Source organism: Orcinus orca, chromosome 8 (assembly GCF_937001465.1).
Source record: "Orcinus orca chromosome 8, mOrcOrc1.1, whole genome shotgun sequence".
NCBI classification, from domain to species: domain Eukaryota; kingdom Metazoa; phylum Chordata; class Mammalia; order Artiodactyla; family Delphinidae; genus Orcinus; species Orcinus orca.
This window is the reverse complement of record NC_064566.1, coordinates 39,318,145-39,340,770: the sequence shown is the minus strand read 5'-3', so window position 1 is coordinate 39,340,770 and position 22,626 is coordinate 39,318,145. Positions and strand designations below refer to the sequence as shown.

At 35.8% G+C, this 22,626-nt stretch overlaps 1 protein-coding gene across 1 annotated transcript in view; it reads right to left on the bottom strand.

Moving 5' to 3' along the window:
• SOX6 (SRY-box transcription factor 6) overlaps positions 1–22,626 on the bottom strand; it is a 621,353-nt gene that overhangs the window by 481,308 nt on the left and 117,419 nt on the right. Inside the window, exon 3 of the mRNA XM_049713139.1 lies at positions 13,478–13,559. The gene's annotated coding sequence lies outside the window, so the exon portion shown is untranslated. The remainder of the gene's footprint in view (positions 1–13,477; positions 13,560–22,626) is intronic.

Sequence of the window (22,626 nt, the reverse complement as noted above, 5' to 3'; positions counted from 1 at the left end):
AAACTTTTCAACTTGTAAAGCACATCATGCTCTCTAAAATCTGGCTGTGACCTACCGAAGCAATTTAAAGTTAAAAGAACTATAATTTCTCTAAAACGAAGCCTGGAACCTCTGAGATGTTTCTCTGGAAGAAAAAAAAAAATTTTTTTAATGACAAACATTGTAAAGCCTGACCTTCTCCTTATGTGAAAATGAAACCCACATCTAGAATAAAGTCATAAAAGTGTACATCACAAGTAGCTCACAGAAATGGGGAAAACAAAAATATACCCAGCTAACATTTTCCTGAAGCTAGAGAGATGATACGCATTCACATGTTTTGCATATTCTTTTTCTCTTAAAAATAGAAATAAAAACTATTAACCATAAATAAAGTGTATTTATGTTACCACTCAGTGCTTTTACTTCTTAGGATTTAGAACTATTTGACTGACCTATAAGTTGCCTAGCAAATTAACTGGCTGATAAAGTATAGGTAAATTCAAAAAGCAACTCAAAAAGGACTACCTTAAGGAAAGGTGACTAGCAATTTTTTCAATACATCATTCCAAACTGCTTTTGTATCATATCACACTCTGCACAACTTCATCACTTTAATAGCTTAACATCTCCTTTGCTATATAAAAGGCACTAAAAGGTATATCATGGAGATTCTAATAAAATGGGTAACTTCCTAGAAAAATGCCCATCTTACTGAAATTAATTAGTTGAAATAAAACATTTTCCACGTTATATCAGGAAATAATCAACTGCGTCACCAAAAACTCTTATTTTCAACCTAATCCCTTTCCCTATCCCTTCTGCCCCAAATGTGGCAATGATATTGAACTCTTACAATTATTAAAATATATCAGGCCCTTTCAACATCTAGGTGCTTTTACAAATGCTATGCCCTCAGCTTACAATATTCTTTCTATCTCCACATCGCCTCTAAGTAACTCCCTATTATGCCTTTAAGAAGCAGCTCAAATGTTAGCCTACTCAAAGAAGCCTTCCCCCAACTCACCCTGGCAAATTTCAAATTTTTGTGTATCTTATTTCATTTATATCTCAATTCTAAATCTAATATGTTATTATAATTTCTCTTTTCACCTGTCTCTCCATTAGATTTTTAAGCTACTTAACGGCTGGGCTTTAGTATGCTATTCACATTTAAATCTCAAACATATCTATCTGGGACATAGTAAGCCCTCAGTAAATGTCTGTTGATTAAACAAAGAATGAATAAATGAAAATGCACATATTTATTTCCACATTTCATTTCAATAATATTTATTGAGCATCTGTTATAAATCAACCACAGTGCTAGATGCTTGATGAAATCTCCACAAATTTTTTAAGTTAAAAAAAAGATAGCTCCTCTATATTTTTAAACATGTAACCTCATCTATTTTTTTAGTATTTTGTTTAAAAATTGGTAATTATTATCTAATGAAACTTGGAGTGGGACAGCAAGAAGTAGAAACTTTAGGATTTTAGGATATCTTTTGTCATCAAAGACCCTTTGCCTCAAAAGATCCCTTTCGCAAGAGTCAAATTAAATGAACATGTTAAAAATAGTTGATGCCGGCGCAGTGGTTGAGAGTCTGCCTGCCGATGCAGGGGACACGGGTTCGTGCCCCGGTCCAGGAGGATACCACATGCCGCGGAGTGCATGGGCCCGTGAGCCATGGCCGCTGAGCCTGCGCGTCCGGAGCCTGTGCTCCGCAACGGGAGAGGCCACAACAGTGAGAGGCCCGCGTACCGCAAAAAAAAAAAAAAAAAAAAAAAAAAAAATCCATTTATTTTAGTTAATTTAAAAGATACTTGAACAGTGGTGCTTTAGGGAGGTGATATCTTGACAGCATTTACATGATCCTAAGGTCCAGAAGAATCTTGAATCAAGAATAGAATCCATGTCTAAAGATATATAAGCTTGGATTCTACCTAAAAATTCAAGTTAAAATATATAAACAAGACAAGAGTAACATTTTACCTATTACTTTAGATTCAATAAATCAGAGAAACTGTAACATACAATCCACCAACTCTGAAAATTCTGACCCAACTAATAGTGAATTGTTGCTCTCCTTTGTCTCAGATCTTATCTGAATATATATATGCTTTACTTCTTGTTCTGCATCTCACTCTACCAACACACTCAAAATTACCCCATGATTTGTATATTTGTGTGTTTGCCCAACACAGTTGCAGCCCGTGTCTGTGAGTGTTTTTACATCTTTATTCACAAACCAAATCTGTCTACTCACAGCAGCATTTTAGAGCTTTATCAACATATCTCAATCATGTATCTATTACCGATCATGCTCTTATTACACTCTACCATCACTGAAAGTACTCCTTCTTAACTTCCTCTGGACTTCAAAGAATGTTTTTGTTGTAGTATCTTTGAATCCAAGTTCCTCTTATACCACTTTGTCTGAGTACCCTTGAGGAGGCTAGTTTTAGATTCCTGACCTTGAGTTCAATGAGGCTTAGATCTAGCACACCTGCCTGCTTTCAAATTCTCCTCTGGGATAGCATCACATAGCAATTACATATTGAAGAAGTCCATCTCCTTGTATAAAAGTGTGTCTGCAAAGGTTCATTTTTAGTTAGTGTGGCAGAAGTATCTGGGTCAATGCCAATTTTCTGGTTTTGCCAATCTTTGATTTTTCTCTTTAATGATCATACAATGACCATAGACACATCTTACTCCCAAGAAGATATGAAGTAGGAAGCAACATTTCAACAGTTTCCAAAAATAAGACAAAAGATTTCTTCTGAAAGTGTATGTTTGGTTTATGGGAGAAAGAGAGAGATGCAAGTAGGTAGAAAGGATGTTATTTTTCTAGATTACCAATTTAATAAACAGAAACAAGGTCCATTTGCACCTTACCTAGAAGATTCACAAATCTAAGAGAATGAAGTTGATAATGGAGATTATAAGGATTGTATGTAAGAATGAAAAATGAAAGAAGGGGCAGAGGAGATGAGAAGGTAGAGAGGAGAGTAGCAGGGACAGAGAGGAAAGTCACAGGAGAGGAGAAGAGAAGGAAGATAGCAGAGAAGAGAAAGAGAGAATGGAGGAAAGAGGGAAACTGTCTAGTACTAAACCTAGGAATGTGGCAGGGGTTGGGGACAGGGAAGAAAAGGTCATAAAAACCAAAAGTACCCACTATTTTTTTTCTAAAATATTTCCCCTTTCACAGAGATTGAAAAAATGAGGTAAGTCAATCGTCCTCAAAAATACTAATTCTTATTTGACTTAATTAGTTTCATGGAACCGATAGCCCCACACCTTGCTTAAGAATTTCAATGGTCACATTTCTGCATAGTCAAAGTGATCCCAAACAATTTATCCAATGTATTACACATATAAACAAGTTTTTCTTCAAAACCAGGCATGATGGTCATTTTTTCCTCCGTTTTTCTGTCCAACAAACATAGTTATTTATTATAGAAAACGAAAGGAAAATTCCACTCTTCATTCGTGTTTGAGTTCCTCTGGCTTGCTAAAATATCCTGGCCTGTAGCATAAGACGTAATTCCATGTATATCTATTTCTTTTTTCCTTAAAAAGAAGACTTTTACAAGATTCAATTATATAAGATTTAAATAGAACAGCAAGTTTTTATATCCATGGCTCTGGAGAGGTGCGCTTTTTTTCTTTCTTCTGTCCTTTCTATTTTTCTTTACAGAGTGAAAATTATTTTATCAAGAAGTTTCAATTTACATTATTAAAAATATGTGGTGACCATCATCACAAGTCTGCTTTTCTTTATGATATATATATACTCTTCACAAAAGTACTTAACTTTTTTTAGAGCTAAAATTAAGAACGTATTAGAGTTGAGGGAAAAAGCATGGTCATGAAGACAAACAATCTCAATTTTGAAATCAACCTCTATCATTCTGTTACTCAAGAAAGTTGACAGAACACTCTGAGTCTCAATTTCATCAACTATAAAAATGGGTGTAATAACAGTTTCTACCTCACAGGGTAATGAGGATGATTAAATAATAAAATTCTCATGACAAATATATATAAAGCATTAACACAACATCTGGCACAATTAAGCACTTAGAACATGGTGTTATTAACAGGCTATATATGCCACTAGTGGAGTACAAAATTTATCTTTCTAATGATAAACAGGCAATGGAATTAGTATCTTGTGTAGGAGACTCAGGTGAAGATGCAGGTCTACAATGGTAGACCTGTACATCAACTATGCTTCAATTAAAAAAAAAAAATCTTAGACCAAAGAACATGCAGATCAAGACTTTTTTAAAAAGTGCTTACTTCAATGCAATATTTTTCAAACTATGGATTGAATGAGTTATAAAGTCAATTTTCTGAGTATGAATCAGCATTTTTTATTAAAAAGGAGAGAAGGGAACTGAAAAGAGAGGAAGCAAAGAAAAAGAGGCAAGGATAGGGAAGAAAAGAGAAAATAAAACACATTGCACATATTAAGGATAAGTATTGTTCATGTAAACTTTTTACTTTGGTTATATTAGATTGCATACTGGGTCAGATTAGAAATTTACTTCTTACTCTGAATCACAGTCAAAAAAGTTTAAAAGCCTGCTAACTTAATGGAAACTAGGACATGTGAATCCATGAGCTTTTGTATAACAGGAAAAGGGCCAACCAACCACCTTGCTCATTCAAAGGTTTCTCTAATTCATGCAGTGTAGCAATTGAAGCCATCTAGTGCCCTTCTGGGTATCTTGTGATATCTCCTTATTTGAAATACTATAGACAGAAGTAGCTACCTACCAGAGATTATCCAAGGGCAAGAGAGTAAGATTATATGGCTTCTGGATAACCAGGCTAGCTCTAGGATCATGAAGCACGCAATGATGTAAAATGAAAAAAAGTTAGTAAAATTAAAGGATTTAAGATATGTTTCACATTCAATAAATTCAGGCACTTACGAATAAAAGATCGAGGAAATGACTCTTCTCCTAAAAATCTGATGGATCTGTAGAATAACTGGACAGCACAGTGCCACCCAGTACGCTTTACTTAAATAAACTCAGTAATATTTATCTCTCCTTTTGCAAGATATATAGGGTATGTGTGGGTTTTGGGTGGCAGGAAGGGAGAGAAGTGTTCAAGAGGAAGGTGCATATAAGTGGTTGTGTTCACTTCAGTCTTATTCCAAACCAAACCAGTATGGTGGTCAGCTGTCAGCCAAAGAGAACAGGGGCAGGAACAGAGCCAATCAAGCGGTGTTAAGTAACCCAGTCATTCCATAGAAATCTGTACAGCTCTTGTTCTCTGGCAATACAGCTGGCAACAGCACAGCAGTAATTTGAGGGGTTTTCTATAGGGTGCTTATGAATTTGATTTCACTGTTGGCTTCTTGCCATTGCAACCTATACACTGGGTAGCTCTGTTTGTGAGTTACCCAACTATGTGCTTGGATGATAAAGGATCAGATTTTTCACTTAGTAGGCATGAAGTCAGCTGAGTTTTCACTTTGCCAAATGTGTCTTTTTTTTTTTTTTCAAACTTCCCAGGTTAAGAAAAATACATGGCTTGTATTGCCAAGCACTTTCCCCCTACACTTTGAGCCATGTATTTCTTTGGGAAACTAAATTCTATTTTACCCATAATTCATCAAACTGTTTTCTCTGACAACTTAAATCTTTAGAGCCTTTTAACATACCACTTCTCTCATTTTCTCCCCACTACTCTCCTTTTTTCATACTTTCCCCTTGGCAATCAAAAAATACATATAGTTTGCCAGATTTGAAGTAAAAGGGGTGAATATAATTCAACTGCTGAGATTCAAGATGATGTTTTACATGTGACCAAATAAACTTTCCATTACCTATTTGCACTTTCATATGACTTCCTTCAGATACTCTCAAAGGACATAATGTAGTTAAACAGTAATGTTATGTAAACAGTTGCCAGTGCATGGCAAATTCAGGTTTTGCTTTTGGGAACTTTTTGGAATTTCTTTTTCCAAATATTTTCCATCTCCAGTTGGCTGAATCCGCGGATGCAGAATCCTCGGATAAGGTGAGCCACTTGTATTTAATTTTGAGTCAACCTCAGCTGCATATATCACTGCATCTTATATAAATCTAATTAATAATACAGTCCCAAACTGTTCTGATATTAGAAACTGAACTACTATCATCAGTGCTACCATTTAAAAACCAAAAGCCAAACTTATGGGAGTGGGGTGGGGGAGAAAGTAGAAGATATACAATGAAAATACTTGGAATATACTGTAAAGCATAGTAAATGGGCAGAAGTATTGATCTTCTCCACCCTTTTGGCTCATCAGTGTAAAATTAGGAAATGCTCTTTCTTCATTCTCAAAATATATAAACCTCCAGTAGGATGCCCTTTATTTGTAAACAGATATACATCTTCATGCCAGGGTCATCCATTCCCTCTTACTTCAGCCAGAATACCCAGTTACTTTCTTTCCATAGCTAGGGACAACAGGAGGTCCTCCCAAATTCCATTTCAAGGAGTGTTTCATTTCCACTATTGTGCACTGGCAGAGCAGAAGTAGGAAATGTCAAATCCCACCATCAAAAATTGGTCAAAGGAATGTTATTGAGGTTAGATTTCAAAATGAGATTTCATACCAAAACCACGCAACAGGCAGTAGTTAGCTACTATAGTACTCTCAATAGTATAATTCAGCCATATTATAAGGTTAAATGGGTTTCAGTAGGTTGCACAAGTAATCAAATCACCATCTATAATGTATTTTCTATAAAAATATCCATTCCAAATTCCAAACAACAAACTTTCTGAACTTCTCCCGTTAGTTAGTTGGAAATTGCCTACAAATACATCCCTGTGTATACTTCAAAGAAGTCTTTTTGTGATATAGATTTAAAAATACTAAAAAACAGGTAACTGACTATTAGCCTTTTTTAAGTAGGTCATATGCTTTACAAAAGGGTAAGCCCAAATTTGAAAAAGCAAGAATTCAATGTGAAAGTTACAAATTACTTCCTCATTTACTATATATGAAGTCTGGGATCTTCAAATACAGTACTTGGAAGTATGCACGAAAAATTATTATTAGTGGCTATAACACATTGTTAATATGATGACAACAAGAGTTGTAATCATGCCAATCCTATGAATTAGAGGTAATGGGGAAAATACAGACAGTTTCTAAAACTGCATGTATTATTATGTTCTCCTGAATATAAGTGATGCAGATGCTGCCTAAAAAAGTACACAAAGTTTCTAAGCTAAGGGCACTAGGAAAGTAACACAACTTCAAGTCAACCCATTCTCATAAAAATTTGAGAGAAATAACTTAATCATATGTATAACTCAATACCTTCTTTTCATATATGAGCAAGGCTGTGTGGATCCATAAAAATGTCATCTGAGCAGAGCTTTGAACATCTAGCATCAGAACTTCTTATAAAGCCACCAAATGTACTGTACTGATATGCCTAAATGATCTTCTAATAAAAGCCAATTTCAAATGAGTAAGAAAAACAAGCCTACTATAAAAAAGCAAGCAATGTTCATAGACAAAACCTGGATTCAAAGGAAAGATGGGTGGGCATAAATTATGTAAGTGTTTATAGGAAACAACACATGGATTTTTTGGTAAAAATTAGAATGGAATTTCATTTGTTTAAGAAACTGGGGGGAGGGAGGAGAGAGGGAGATATTAGGCTTTCTCCTGAGGTAGCGCAAAGCATAACTGAATACATCATTGCTCTCTTAACATTTAACATAAATAAGATATTGAGACTTGCAGTAAGAAGTCAGAAGCATTGCCTGTAACCAACTGCACTGTGACATTCTAATTCATCTGCTGAGCCTGAAGTTCCACTGCAGCTGAAGACTTTGATGACTCAGGACTTCCAAACCCTCCCCGTGAGCACGCTGCTAGTGGACACCACAATGCACAAGCTCCAAACTCATTCTTCACCCACCCCTCTCTGCCACCAGTAATCACTTTCTTTACCAGCATGCTGTCCTTCAGCCACAGAAGTTGTGCATTAAAATCAGAGCCTTGCTAACCATCTCTGTCAGTTCAGCTGGGTATGGAAGATCCACTCATTCAGTTGCACCCACTGGAGTAGTTCCTCATTCTGGGTACTGTGCATTCTAAACAACTGTGAGGTCTCCATGAAAGAAGCATGTTTAAGTGGTATGTCCTTGTTGTTTGTGACTGGGCAAAAGTGTCAGTGTATGTGTGTTTTGGGTAACATTGTGAAACATCTGAGGGTATAAGAGCTGCATGGAACTGAATTTATCATTTTCCTCTTGAAGTACATAATATAGACAAATAGCTACAGTTAATATATAGCATTTTATAAAATAAATCATTGTATTTGTGTAGAGGAATTTAACAGGACAATAGGGCAGGCCTCTTGCACATCAGTTGGGATGAGAGGGGGGAACACTGTGTTCTTTCTCTGCACCAAAACAAGTTAGAAAATAAATCTGTCTGGAAAAAATTATCTCAGGTTTTGCCAAGGGAAGGGGAGTTAGGGAAGTTTGAGGTTTCTTATCAAGAAAAACTGACAGCAAGCCTTCATATTAGACTGTATATGTCTATCCACTAAGATTTTACAGGAATGAGAAAAGTATTCTTACCAAGAAAGTTAAGTTCAAATGAAATGCTGTTTCTCAAGAATGATTCTAAAGAAGATGTGAAGTTTTCATCAGTGGTTCTAAGAAAACAATTTATAGTGCCTTAAGTGAAATAAGGGTAAATGGCATTTCATTGCAATGTGCTGCGATGGCCTATGTGACTTGAACAGTACAAATGAGATTTCCTGGGATTTTGTTTTCCCTTAGAAAGGAAAACAGGAAGGAGGATTTTTACACAGTGATGAGGCATAAGGCAAGAAATGGACATATAAATAACCGTTAGCTAAGTGTAAAGGATCCCTGAAGAAAGGGAAGAAACCCAGGAGATGTGCACATCAAATAAAAATGGAGAATATGGCTATATTTCAGCTCAAACCAATATTCCCTTTTCAGGAATCATCCCCTCTGGCTCACTGCTGACAATCCATAGATAGCATATGAGTGAGATAAGTTCATAAGATAAACAGGGATGTTCCACGGCAAATAAATTTGTTTCCACTGAGATAATTATTCTTACCATGTGTCACTGCTCTCATGGCATGAACAGGACAGGTGATGACATCCTATAAAATGCAATTTTTATTCCTATAAAAATATATCTCGATGTCAGCACTGAGATATATAACTCATTCAGCCCTCATGAATTTTTTTTGCTCTGAAGCTATGAGTGTGTTTTTGTTTTTATTGTTGTTCTTGTTTCTTGTCTTTTTTTAAAAAATGCTGTCATCAACTGTGCAATACTCTTAAGACACTAGGGGGAAAAAATGGGACTGTCATTACCTTAGGCTACCTGGTCCTATGTAAGGATTACATATGTTATTATGTGGGATAGCTGAATATAACTGTTTTACTTGAATTTTTATAAGGTTATCATCTGCATCATATAATCTCTATGCAATACCTGTATCCTCAAATCAAAGCACTCTCCCAAACCTCATGTCTTTTCAGACCTAACCTAGGCAACAACAAGAAATCACAAGCCTTTGTACCAACAAATAATTTTTCCAACTATAATTCATTAGTACCTTATTCCAAAAGCATATGAATACTTACAAGATGGTTAATCCTCATTAAAAACTAAGATTACATGACATAATTACATGTAAATAAGAAAAATGAATTAAATTCTTACCCTTTCCTATGTCGGGCACTAGTTGTGAATCATATATACAATTAGAGTTATATTGCTAAGCTAAAAATATTGGTAAAGATCTAAAAATGACAAACAGTGCCTTTTAAATTAATGTCTTATTAGTTGAGTGAAGTACACTGACAAAGAATAATTTATGCTTATTCAGACTGCACTCGACATCTTCAGGTGTTTCCAAATGAGCTCACAGAAGAGTGATTAAATGCATCTGATAACAAGCCACACATTGCTGAAATTACTTACCGCCTCATTTTATGATTAATTAAACATGTAGATTAAAGTTGCAAAAGAATTTAGATTAATGAGCAAGTTAAGTCTTGCTGATATAAGTGAACTGGGAATTGGATGCTCTGTGGAACTTTATAAACATGCATTTTGTAATGAATAAGACAAGGCTACATGCAGAATCGTGGCCACCAGGGCCTTTTGACGATGCAGTCTTTTTTAACATGGTTTGACAGCTTTCAAATAACATTCTTCTATAGGCTTTAAACTTTGTGCTTTGCTGTAAAACACAAGACTACATAACTCATGTACCAAGAGTACGATTATTTTCGAGCTCTCCAAGGTAATGACCCCCTGTAGCAGCAGCTGTTCAGAAAAAATTACAAGCTCAATTGTTACTATAATCAGAGATAGTTTTGTAGTTAAAAGCAGTTATGCAACTTGTAAAATTATATGACACCTCATCAGTACCTTCTCTTCAACACTCCTTCCTCCAAAAGTAAAACCATCCCCCAAAAGTCATAGCTTTCCAGAGGACTTATTAACAAAGTAGGGTGCTCAGTCATTCATAAAATATTCAAAACAATTTATTAGTGAGGTTTCTCCTAGGAAAGGTAATATTTAAATTTATGATGACTTATCAGCTCCAAGACTGTGTCAAAATATCTGCTGGGGTTTGCTGAGTATCCAAGTTTTCTCTTAAGATCAGCTTTACCTAATCGGAGTAGTTTAGACTGTGTCAAAAGCCAAGTTGGACTGTATGGTTTTCCAGGGCAAGAGAAATTCAGGTTGTTCACAAAGATGTAGTGCATTCTCCTTTGCAAGGGATACAGAAGTGGCAAGAAATTGAGCCAAAGTTACCAAACAAGCTTTTGGTTTAAAACCTATTCCATTTTTATTACGAAGTTTGTGGCACAATACCATTTATTACTACCATAGCATAATGAAAGCATTCCTGCAAATTCTTTGAATGGATCCAATCTGCTGTCTAAAATATATCTCTACTTCTTTTCTACTCTACTTATTTTCAGACCTTATGTATAATTCATTTCTTGGCAAGAGTGAGATTTTTATAGTGTAAAATTTTTTCCTTTTAATTCAGATTTTTTATACTCTAACGAATTACCAAGAAAACTATGGAAATTTTTACATAAGGATGAAAAGGAGCTGCTTCATGACACAGATGGCAAATTATCATCATTAACCCCACATATTTATCATGTGGACATAATTGCCCATTTGAAGATGTGAATGAAAATATAATATTGAGACATAAGCCTGACTATATTGAAATTTATTAAAAGCTTATAAGCATCCAAAATAGTGTCCATTCGATTTGTTATTTCCTTCCAGTTTTAAGTCAAAGTGTTTCACCAGATAGCAACAAAGACCCAATGCAGCCAAAAATAAAATAAAAATAAATAAATAAATAAATGGCCCTTTTTTAAAAAAAGCTTAATTTATAAGCTTTTTCCCCTTGTAGTTCAACTTGACTATAATAGTTAGGATTTCCAGGTAGAAATATGGACCCAAATACTTCAAGGACCAAATAATATCCTTTTTCTTCACATGAAAATTTAAATTCTTCATTTATACCCTTTAAAAGAAGAAATCTTACAACAAAGTGGTTATATTAGCCTGAAAGAGGCTAGTTTAGAGATCTAAAAATAATTCTTTTGTGATCATAAAATGTATTGGGGTATGTGCGAGAAGGACATAGATGATTCAGACAGCTCAACAAGCCACCAAATTTTAAGGAGCAAGATCTTTCCACTTCAGTCATTGCCGTATTATTTCTAGGCCCCACATATTAAGAGGTGTGTCCTGGAGTTACTAATAATTAAATAAAATTGTGTCACTCCTGTGGCATTTTATTACAAAAAGATACATTTACTTCCCCACAAAAGCAATATTTGTAAAATAACTTTTAAGTCCTAAATACTGAATATACTTAGCTATTACATGTATTATTATTAGCATGTTTTAAATTTTATGGCAAATGCTTTATATAGTTTACCTGCATAGATTATGTAAATTTACTGGTTATTTAAAGTTAAGAGTTACATGTTTAGCTGAAATACCAAAAAAGGTACTTCACTCTGAAACTATGAATAAATGGGCAATTTAAAATATCACAAATCAGCCATAATGCACTATAAGAATTCTTATGCATTATTTCATTAAATCAAGATGGTAATTTATTGTAAAGCGTTTTTTTAAATTTCACAGCACATAGTCATGTGGGCTATGAACCTTGCATTTCTAAGAAGTGACTAATATTTTCTTCATTTCATCTATATTTTGAAAGAAAAGTATAAAAATACTCACCAGAAACTAATATTAGATGACTAAACTCATTTTCACATGTGATTGGGCCCAGGTTTGTCAAGATGAACTATGAATGCATTAATATCCACAATACTGCCAAATGCTGAATTATTAATATTGTCAGCTCCTTGGTTTCAGTTCATGCCCTGTTGAGGAGTTTTGTGAGATTCATCAAAACTCAGCCTCTCAACATGTTTACAAGTATCATGGAGGCAACACGTCTTAAATTAAAATAAGGTGACTTTCAACCAAGCAAACTGTCATCAAGGCCAGTCTAACATTCATAAATGCAAAGAACCAGTCTATAGTGAAGACAGCAGATGAAGTCAGGTGCTACCACATGCCAGATCCTTGCCAACTCAGCACCCAGCAGTTGAGATACTAGGTAGATGACTAACGGTGGTTCTTCACTTGGCAGGATCAGCAGCATTATGCACTATACCTATGAGTTGTGTATGTCAATGCAAGTATTCAAGAACCAAAAACAGTGCTGAAAATTGGCTCCAAAACTGCTATGGCTTATCAATTTTTATTCTATTGACTATGCAAATTTTTCAGTTCTCTAAACCAAGGACAGAGTTACTTAACTGGAAGAGTCCTGAATTTTTCCTTCAGTGAAAAAAGTAAAAGATTACTCTGTTTTAGTTATGCTAGAACTCCTTTTAAAATCTCCATGTATCCAAAATATTTTTGTAAGTGCACATGAACAATGTTTTTTTATAAATCAATTGGAAATTTAAAGTATGATTACTTTTTAAAAGTCAAAAGTTTCTAAACTTTACTCCGTACCTTGTATTATATGATTTCCATGATGGTAAATTAATATAAAAACTGATTTTATTCATAAAACAAATAATTTAAAAGAATACAAGTAGTTTCCAGACTTGAAAAATTTTAGGATTTCTGATACTCATCTTTCCAATCTTTCATTCAGTAGATATATTCCCTATAAAAAGAAACATTTCTGAAAAATATTGAATTGTGGTAGTAAAATTGTTTCATTTGTATGTAAAGTTTAGCCAATAATCCTAATAGTTATAAACATAAGTTAAAACTAGAAGATGTAAAGAAACTGGGTGTTAAAATTACTTAGGTCTTAGTATTAGACCACAAAAATGCAATGCAATCCTCATTTGCCACGGAAATAAATGGGAACATTAGTTATACTCATAAATTATATATTATACCTGGGCTCTTATACAAAGTGATGAGGGGTCACAAAGTCCTTCTTGAAGCATTTTTCTTTCCTCATCAGAAGATATAGAATGTCTAAAAAGAAGAAACTAATAGTTATTGGACCCACTATCTGCAACATAAAATAAATTTACTCTATGCATCATATAATCTTCCCAACAACCACACCCATTTTATAGATGAGGGAATTGAGTCTCAGACAGGCTAGGTAATTTTCCAGAGTTACACCAGTGACAGAGATAAAACTGAAGCCCTACTGAACCCAGCTCCAAGGTCCATTTGTTCTTTCTGTTATATTATGCTTATTTATCGCCTATAGTACTTTTTGTGTTTATGCTATTCTCCACTATCTAGAATTTCTTTCTGCTTCTTCTCAGTTAATCCATCCCTACCACTTCCTTCCAAGGTTCACAAGTATACTCCAAAAAGTATACTGTGTTCTCTCAGCACTTTGTTTAAAAGCCTCTATTACAACAATTCAAATTACACTGATTCACACAATACACATTTATGAAATGTTACCAACATTACCATCTATATTCAGCAAGGTGCTGAAGGTATCACAAAATGGTTGCATTGACATACTACAATAAGTCTTTCCTAGTCTCCATTCTATACTCCTCTATCCTCTCTCACCTTCACAATAACTTTAGAAGTAGTAGTAGTAGTATTTACTAGTACGATTGTCATTATCATTATTATATATTATGAACCTCAACCAACCACCTTTTGCTCTCATGCTGCTCTCTGGAACTCCTCTCCACTTTCATTCTGCTCAAAGGTTCTCATCCACTAAACCATCTCTCTTTCCTTCCCAATCAAAAATTCTACTCTTGAATATTTCATAAAAGGTGTGAGATACTCTCGATTATTCATTTATGCAACAAAGATCTAAGCATTTACTATATGCTGGAAACTAATGATAGATAAACGAGATAGATCTTATTTGTCTAAGAGCTTACAATCTACCACAAAATACAAACAAGTAAACCAAAATTTATAATGTAGATCCATGTCATCATGAAAGTATGTAAAAAAAAGTGATGTGAGTACAAAGAATAAAGAGTAATAATTCATCTGGAAGCCTTCATATGGAAGGTGGTATATAAAATAAAGCTTCATTATTGAAGGTGGAGAAATAGCAATAGTGACTGATTATTGAATACTTTCTATGTGTGAAGCACTCAATATACTGTATGTTTAATATATATCATATATTTTCTTCACATATGTAGACATTTCTGTTCCTGACCAGGATGGACTAACAGGGACTGGATGTACCCTTCTTGGGTTAAACAACTAAAAAAAACTGGATGAAATATATAAAAACAACAGTTTTCAGAAACTGGACATCAAGCAATGAAGAAGTAATTCCTGAGAAAGGAAAAACAAATGAGGTCATCTCTACAGTTGTCCCAGATTACTGCCTCAAGAAAGAAATTACCAACTGCAGTGTACAGAGGCAAATCCTAATGGTCTCACTGAGTTAAGAAGACGAAGCTGGGAGTCTAGGGAGGCCAAGGTGGATATAGTTGGTAGGGTAAAGTAACAGAGGAGAAAGACCTGCACATAAACTTCCAGAGGTCTGCAGAGAATCCCTCACGATTACTGGTAAGCACACATGTGTGAGGAAACTAACAAAAGTTAGGGAAAGATATACCTAAAAGGAGCAGAAAAATCAATCCCCAGAGCTCACACAAATCCAGGAATAATTCAATTTCCCATCATCAAAGTGTAAAACTTCACAATGCCGGGGCACTGGACAGAATACTCAGAAGAGTATTATTGCTTCAGCAGTGCAGAAACTTAGCCTTACACTATAGGCTGCACTGGTTCCAACTGACAGTGCTTGAAAGCAAGTATTGAAAGGATCAAACTGTTTCCAAGTATCTTAACTACACACCAGAAAAAACGTCCAAAAACATTTATAGAAATACTGAAAGATTCAGCACTCAACAAGGTAAAATTCACACAATTTCTGGCATCTAATAACAGATCACCAGTCATGCAAAGAAGCAGAAAAATACCGCTCATTATGAAGAGAAAAAGCAATCAATTGAAATTTGTCCAGAAATGACACAGGTGATAGAATTAGTAGACAAGGATATTAAAATAGTTATTAGTTGTATCCTATTTGTTCATGAAACTAAAATAGACTGAACATACTAAGTAGAGATATCAAATATACAATAAAGATCCAACTATAACTTTTAGAGATAAAAAATACAATGTCTGGGATTAAAAATCACAGGGGTGGAATTAAAAGCAGATTTGACACTGCAGGACAAAGACAAGTGAACTTGAAGGCTTATCAATAGAAACAATGCAAAATGAAGCAGAATAGGGAGGGAAAAAGATGAAAAAATGTGAACAGAATCAGAGAACTGAAGAACAACTTCAAGCTGCCTAATATGTAATTGGATTCCACAAAGAATGGGAGTTAAAGAAAAAAATTCTGACGTAATAATGGCTGAAAATTTTTCAGATGTGACAAAAAACTATAAACCTACAGATTCAAGAATCTCAAAAAACCCAAGCTCAAGAAACATTACGAAAACTACACTAAGGCCCATAGTAACCATGTTGCTTACAACCAATGTAAAAAGAGAAAATCTTAAAAGCAGCTAAAGGAGAATGACACATCATACACAGAGAAACATAATAAAAATTGAGGCAGACTTCTTTCTGAAAACAATGCAGGCCAAAAGACAATGGATCAATATTTTAAAATTACTGAACCACAAAAAGTTAATCTAAAAGTCTATACCTAGCAAAATAAAGATTTTTCAGAAATATAAAAGGTGATGGAAATACCACCATCTCACCAGCAGACATAATCTACAAGAAATATTAAAGTGGTCCTTCAAGCAGAAGGTAATTTGCCAAATGGAAATCTGAATCTACACAGAAATAAAGTACATTGAAAATGGTAAATATGTGGGTAAATATGAAAGACTATTTTTATTTTTTAAATATCTTTAAAATATTGACTATTCAAAGCAAAAATAATAAAAATTATCTTTAGATTTAACATATGTAGAAGTAATGTGTATGACAATAGCACAGAGGCTAGGAGGGAGAAACGGAAGTATGCTGTTGTAAGATTCTCATCCCATGTGTGATGTGGGATAATATTACTTGAAGACTGTGATAAGTTGTATAGGGTTGCTATAACTACTAAAGCAACCACTAAAATATATTAAAACAAAAAAATTAAGAAGCCAATAAGGGATTTTAAATGAAATCATAAAAATTCTCAATAAATTAAAAGGAAAACAAGAAAAAGGGGAAACAGAATGATGAACAGGTGGTACAAACAAGAAACAAAGAGCATATCATATATTTAAACTCAACCATGTCAATAATCACATTAAACGTAGATGGTCTAAACACCCAAATTAAAAGGGAGAGATTGTCATACTGGATAAAAAAGCAAGACTCAACTGCATGCTGGCTACAAGAAATCCACTTTTAAATGAAGACACAATACTTTAAAAGTGAAAGGATGGAATATATATACCACAGTACCACTAATAAAAAGAAACCTGCAGGGCTATCAGACAAAGTAGATTTCAAAGCAAAGAATATTACAATGGATAAAGGGATTTTTATACAATGATAAGGGTGTCAACTCAGTAGGAGGACATAATGACCCTAAACATGTATCCACCTAATAAAGCTTCAAAATACAGGGAAGCAAAACTAATAAAATTTCAGGAAGAATTTTAATCAGAGTTCTCAAAATCTCTCTCCCTCAATTAAGGGTAGAGCACGTAAACCAAAAAAATCGGTAAGGATACTGAAGACCTGGACAGCACTGTCAACCAACTTTACCTAGTTTACATTGATAGAACTTGCCAACCAACAAAAGAACTAGTAATTCAATAACAGAAAGATATCTTGAAAATCTGTAAATATGAGGAAATAACACTTTTAAATGACTCACGGAGCAAAGAAGAAATCAAAAGGGAAATTAGAAAGTATTTTGAAATGAATAAAAATGTAAACACCACATATTAAAATTTATGGACCACAGCTAAAGCAGTACTTAGAAGTAAATTTTATAGCACTAAAACCTATATTGAAAAAGGGGGTCTCAAATCAATGATCTCAGCTTTCACCTTAAGAAACTAGAAAAAGAAGGGCAACATAAACCCAAAGTATGCAGAAAAAAATGAAATAATAAGACTAAAAACAGAAATCAATAAAATAGAAAAAAGGAAAGCAATATTAAATTTGATGTTGTGTTTACATGCTCATAGCATAAATGAGAGGCGACATCACTAAATATTCTACAAATATTAAAAGATATGTATTATGAACAAATCTATGCCAATAGATTAAACAATTTAGATTAAATGCACTTAAATAAACCACATAACTTAGATGAAATAGATAACCTCAATAGCCCTACACCTATTTTTAAAAATTGTATTTGTAGTTAAAAACCTTCCCCAAAAGAAAACTCCAAGCCCAGATGGTTTCATTAGTGAAGTCTTTCAAGTATTTAAAAAGTAATAATACCTACTGTACACAAATTCTTCCAGAAAATTATATAGAAGGTAATACTTCATAACTCATTCTATCAATATAAGGCTACAGTAATCAAGTAATCAAGATAGTGGCATAAAAAAATAGACAAATAGATCAATGGAACAGAATAGAGACTCCAGAAATAAATCTACATATATATATGGTCAACTTATTTTCAACAAAAGTGCCAAGGCAATTTAATGGGGAAAAAGATAATCTTTTCAGACAATGGCACTAGAACAATTGGAGAGCCATAAGCCAAAATATATACCATAAACTTCATCTCACCCTATTACAAAAATTACCTCAAAACGAATCATACACCTAAATTAAAAGCTAAAACTATAAAACTTCTAATGGAATGCATAGAAAAAAATCTTAGTAACATTGGACTTTGCAAAACTTTCTTGAATGTAACATAAAAAGCATGAAATAGAAAAGTAAGAGGGGAGACCTTCAAGATGGTGGAGGAGTAAGACGTGGAGATCACCTTCCTCCCCACAAATACATCAGAAATACATCTACATGTGGAACAGCTCCTACGGAACACCTACTGAACACTGGCAGAAGACCCCAGACTTCCCAAAAGGCGAGAAACTCCCCAGGTACCTGGGTAGGGCAAAAGAAAAAACAAGAAACAGAGACAAAAGAATAGGAACGGGACCTGCACATCTGGGAGGGAGCTGTGAAGGAGGAAAAGTTTCCACACACTAGGAAGCCCCTTCACTGGTGGAGACGGGGGGGTGGCGGGGGCGGGGGGAAGCTTCGGAGCCATGGAGGAGAGCACAGCAACAGGGGTGCAGAGGGCAAAGCGGAGAGACTCCCACACAGAGGATCGGTGCCGACCAGCACTCACCAGCCTGAGAGGTTTGTCTGCTCACCAGCCTGGGTGGGTGGGGCCTGGGAGCTGAGGCTCAGGCTTCAGAGGTGAGATCCCAGGGAGAGGACTGGGGTTGGCTGTGTGAACACAGCCTGAAGGGGGCTAATGCACCACAGCTAGCCGGCAGGGAGTCCGGGAAAAAGTCTGGAACTGCCTAAGAGGCAAGACACCATTGTTTCCGGGTGCACGAGGAGAGGGGATTCAGAGCACTGCCTAAACAAGCTCCAGAGACGGGCGCGAGCCGCGGCTATCAGCGTGGACACCAGAGACAGGCATGAACACTAAGGTTGCTGCTGCAGCCACCAAGAAACCTGTGTACAAGCACAGGTCACTATTCACACCTCCCCTCCTGGGAGCCTGTGCAGCCCGCCACTGCCAGGGTCCCGTGACAACTTCCCCAGGAGAACGCACAGCATGCCTCAGCCTGTTGAAACGTCACGCCAGCCTCTGCCACCGCAAGCTTGCCCTGCATTCCGTACCCCTCCCTCCCCGGGGCCTGAGTGAGCCAGAGCCCCCTAACCAGTTGCTACTTTAACCCCGTCCTGTCTGGGCAAAGAACAGACGCCCTCAGGCGACCTACATGCAGAGGTGGGGCCAAATCCACAGCTTAACCCCGGGAGCTGTGCAAATAAAGAAGAGAAAGGGAAATCTCTCCCAGCAGCCTCAGGAGCAGCAGATTAAATCTCCACAATCAACTTGATGTACCCTGCATCTGTGGAATAACTGAATAGACAACGACTCATCCCAAAATTGAGGCGGTGGACTTTGGGAGCAATAGTAGACGTGGGGTTTGCTTTCTGCATCTAATTTGATTCTGGTTTTATGTTTATCTTAAGTATTTAGAATATATTATCATTGGTCGATTTGTTTATTGATTTGGTTGCTTTCTTACTTTTTTTTATATATAGATATATATTTTTTTCCTTTTTCTCTTTTTGTGAGTGTGTATGTGTATGCTTTTCTGTGTGATTTTGTCTGTATAGCTTTGCTTTTACCATTTGTCCTAGGGTTTTGTCTGTCCGTTTTTTTGTTTTTTGCTTTTTGTTTTTAGTATAGTTTTCAGCACTTATTATCACTGCTGGATCTGTTTTTTTGTTTGGTTGCTCTCTTCTTTCTTTTTTTTATTACTTTTTAATTTTTTTTATTTATTATTTTTTTTTTTTTGCAGTATGCAGGCCTCTCACTGTTGTGGCCTATCCCGTTGCAGAGCACAGGCTCCGGATGCGCAGGCTCAGCAGCCATGGCTCAGGGGCCCAGCCGCTCCGTGGCATGTGGGATCTTCCCAGACCGGGGCATGAACCCGTGTCCCCTGCATCGGCAGGCGGACTCTCAACCACTGCGCCACCAGGGAAGCCCTAATTTTTTATTTTTAATAATTTATTTTTTATTTTAATAACTTTCTTTCTTTCTTTTTTTCTCCCTTTTCTTCTGAGCCATGGGGCTGACAGGGTCTTGGTGCTCCGGACGGGTGTCAGGCCTAAGCTTCTGAGGTGGGAGGGCAGAGTTCAGGACATTGGACCACCAGAGACCTCCTGGCTCCACGTAATATCAAATGGTGAAAGCTCTCCCAGCTATCTCCATCTCAATGCTTAGACCCAGTTCCATTCAATGATCAGCAAGCTACGGTGCTGGACACCCTATGCGAAACAACTAGCAAGACAGGAACACAACCCCACCCATTAGCAGAGAGGCTGCCTAAAATCATAATAAGGTCACAGACATCCCAAAACACACCACCGGACGTGGTCCTGCCCTCCAGAAAGACAAGATCTAGCCTTATCCACCAGAACACAGGCACCAGTCCCCGCCAACAGGAAACCTACACAACTCACTGAACCAACCTTATCCACTGGTTGCAGACACCAAAAACAGCAGGAACTATGAACCTGCAACATGTGAAAAGGAGACCCCAAACATAGTAAGTTAAGCAAAATGAGAAGACAGAGAAATACACAGCAGATGAAGGACCAAGGTAAAAACCCACTAGACCTAACAAATGAAGAGGAAATAGGCAGTCTACCTGAAAAAGAATTCAGAATAATGCTAGTATAAAGATGATCCAAAATCTTGGAAATAGAATAGAGAAAATACAAGAAACATTTAACAAGAACCTAGAAGAACTAAAGAGCAAACAAACAATGATGACCAACACAATAAATGAAATTAAAAATTCTCTAGAAGGGATCAATAGCAGAATAACTGAGGCAGAAGAACGGATAAGTGACCTGGAAGATAAAATAGTGGAAATAACTACTGCAGAGCAGAATAAAGAATGAAAAGAATTGAGGACAGTCTCAGAGACCTCTGGGACAACACTAAATGCACCAACATTCGAATTATAGGGGTCCCAGAAGAATAAGAGAAAAAAAAAACGGACTGAGAAAATATCTGAAGAGATTAGAGTTGAAAACTTCCCTAATATGGGAAAGGAAATAGTCAATCAAGTCCAGGAAGCACAGAGAGTCCCATACAAGATAAATCCAAGGAAAAACACGCCAAGACACATGTTAAACAAACTATCAAAAATTAAATACAAACAAAAAAAATATTAAAAGCAGCAAGGGAAAAGCAACAAATAACATACAAGGGAATCCCCATAAGGTTAACGGCTGACCTTTCAGCAGAAACTCTGCAAGCGGAAAGGGAGTGGCAGGACATATTTAAAGTGATGAAAGGGAAAAAACTACAACCAAGATTACCCTACCCAGCAAGGATCTCATTCAGATTCGACAGAGAAATTAAAACCTTTACAGGCAAGCAAAAGCTAAGGGAATTCAGCACCACCAAACAAGCTTTACATACAACAAATGCTAAAAGAACTACTCTAGGCAGGAAGCACAAGAGAAGGAAAAGACCTAAAATAACAAGCCCAAAACAATTTTTAAAATGGTAATAGGAACATACATATCAATAACTACCTTAATGTAAATGGATTAAATACCCCAACCAATACACATAGACTGGCTGAATGGATACAAAAACAAGACCCGTATATATGCTGTCTATAAGATACCCACTTCAGACCTAGGGACACACACAGACTGAAAGTGAGGGGATAGAAAAAGATATTCCATGCAAAAGGAAATCAAAAGAAAGCTGGAGTAGCAATTCTCATATCAGATAAAATAGACTTTAAAATAAAGACTATCACAAGAGACAAAGAAGGACACTACATAATGATCAAGGGATCGATCCAAGAAGAAGATATAACAATTGTAAATATTTATGTACCCAACATAGGAGCACCTCAATACATAAGGCAAATGCTAACAGCCATAAAAGGGGAAATAGACAGTAACACAATAATAGTAGGGGACTTTAACACCCCACTTTCACCAATGGAAATGATCATCCAAAATGAAAATAAATAAAGAAACACAAGCTTTAAATGACACATTAAACAAGATGGACTTAATCGATATTTCTAGGACATTCCATCCAGAAACAACAAAATGCACTTCCTTCTCATGTGCTCATGGAACATTCTGCAGGATAGATCACATCTTGGGTCACAAATCAAGCCTTGGTTAATTTAAGAAAATTTAAATCATATCAAGTATCTTTTCCAACCACAACACTATGAGACTAGATATCAATTACAGGAAAAAATCTGTAAAAAATACAAACACATGGAGGCTAAACAGTACACTACTAAATAACCAAGAGATCACTGAAGAAATCAAAGAGGAAATCAAAAAATACCTAGAAATAAATGACAATGAAAACACG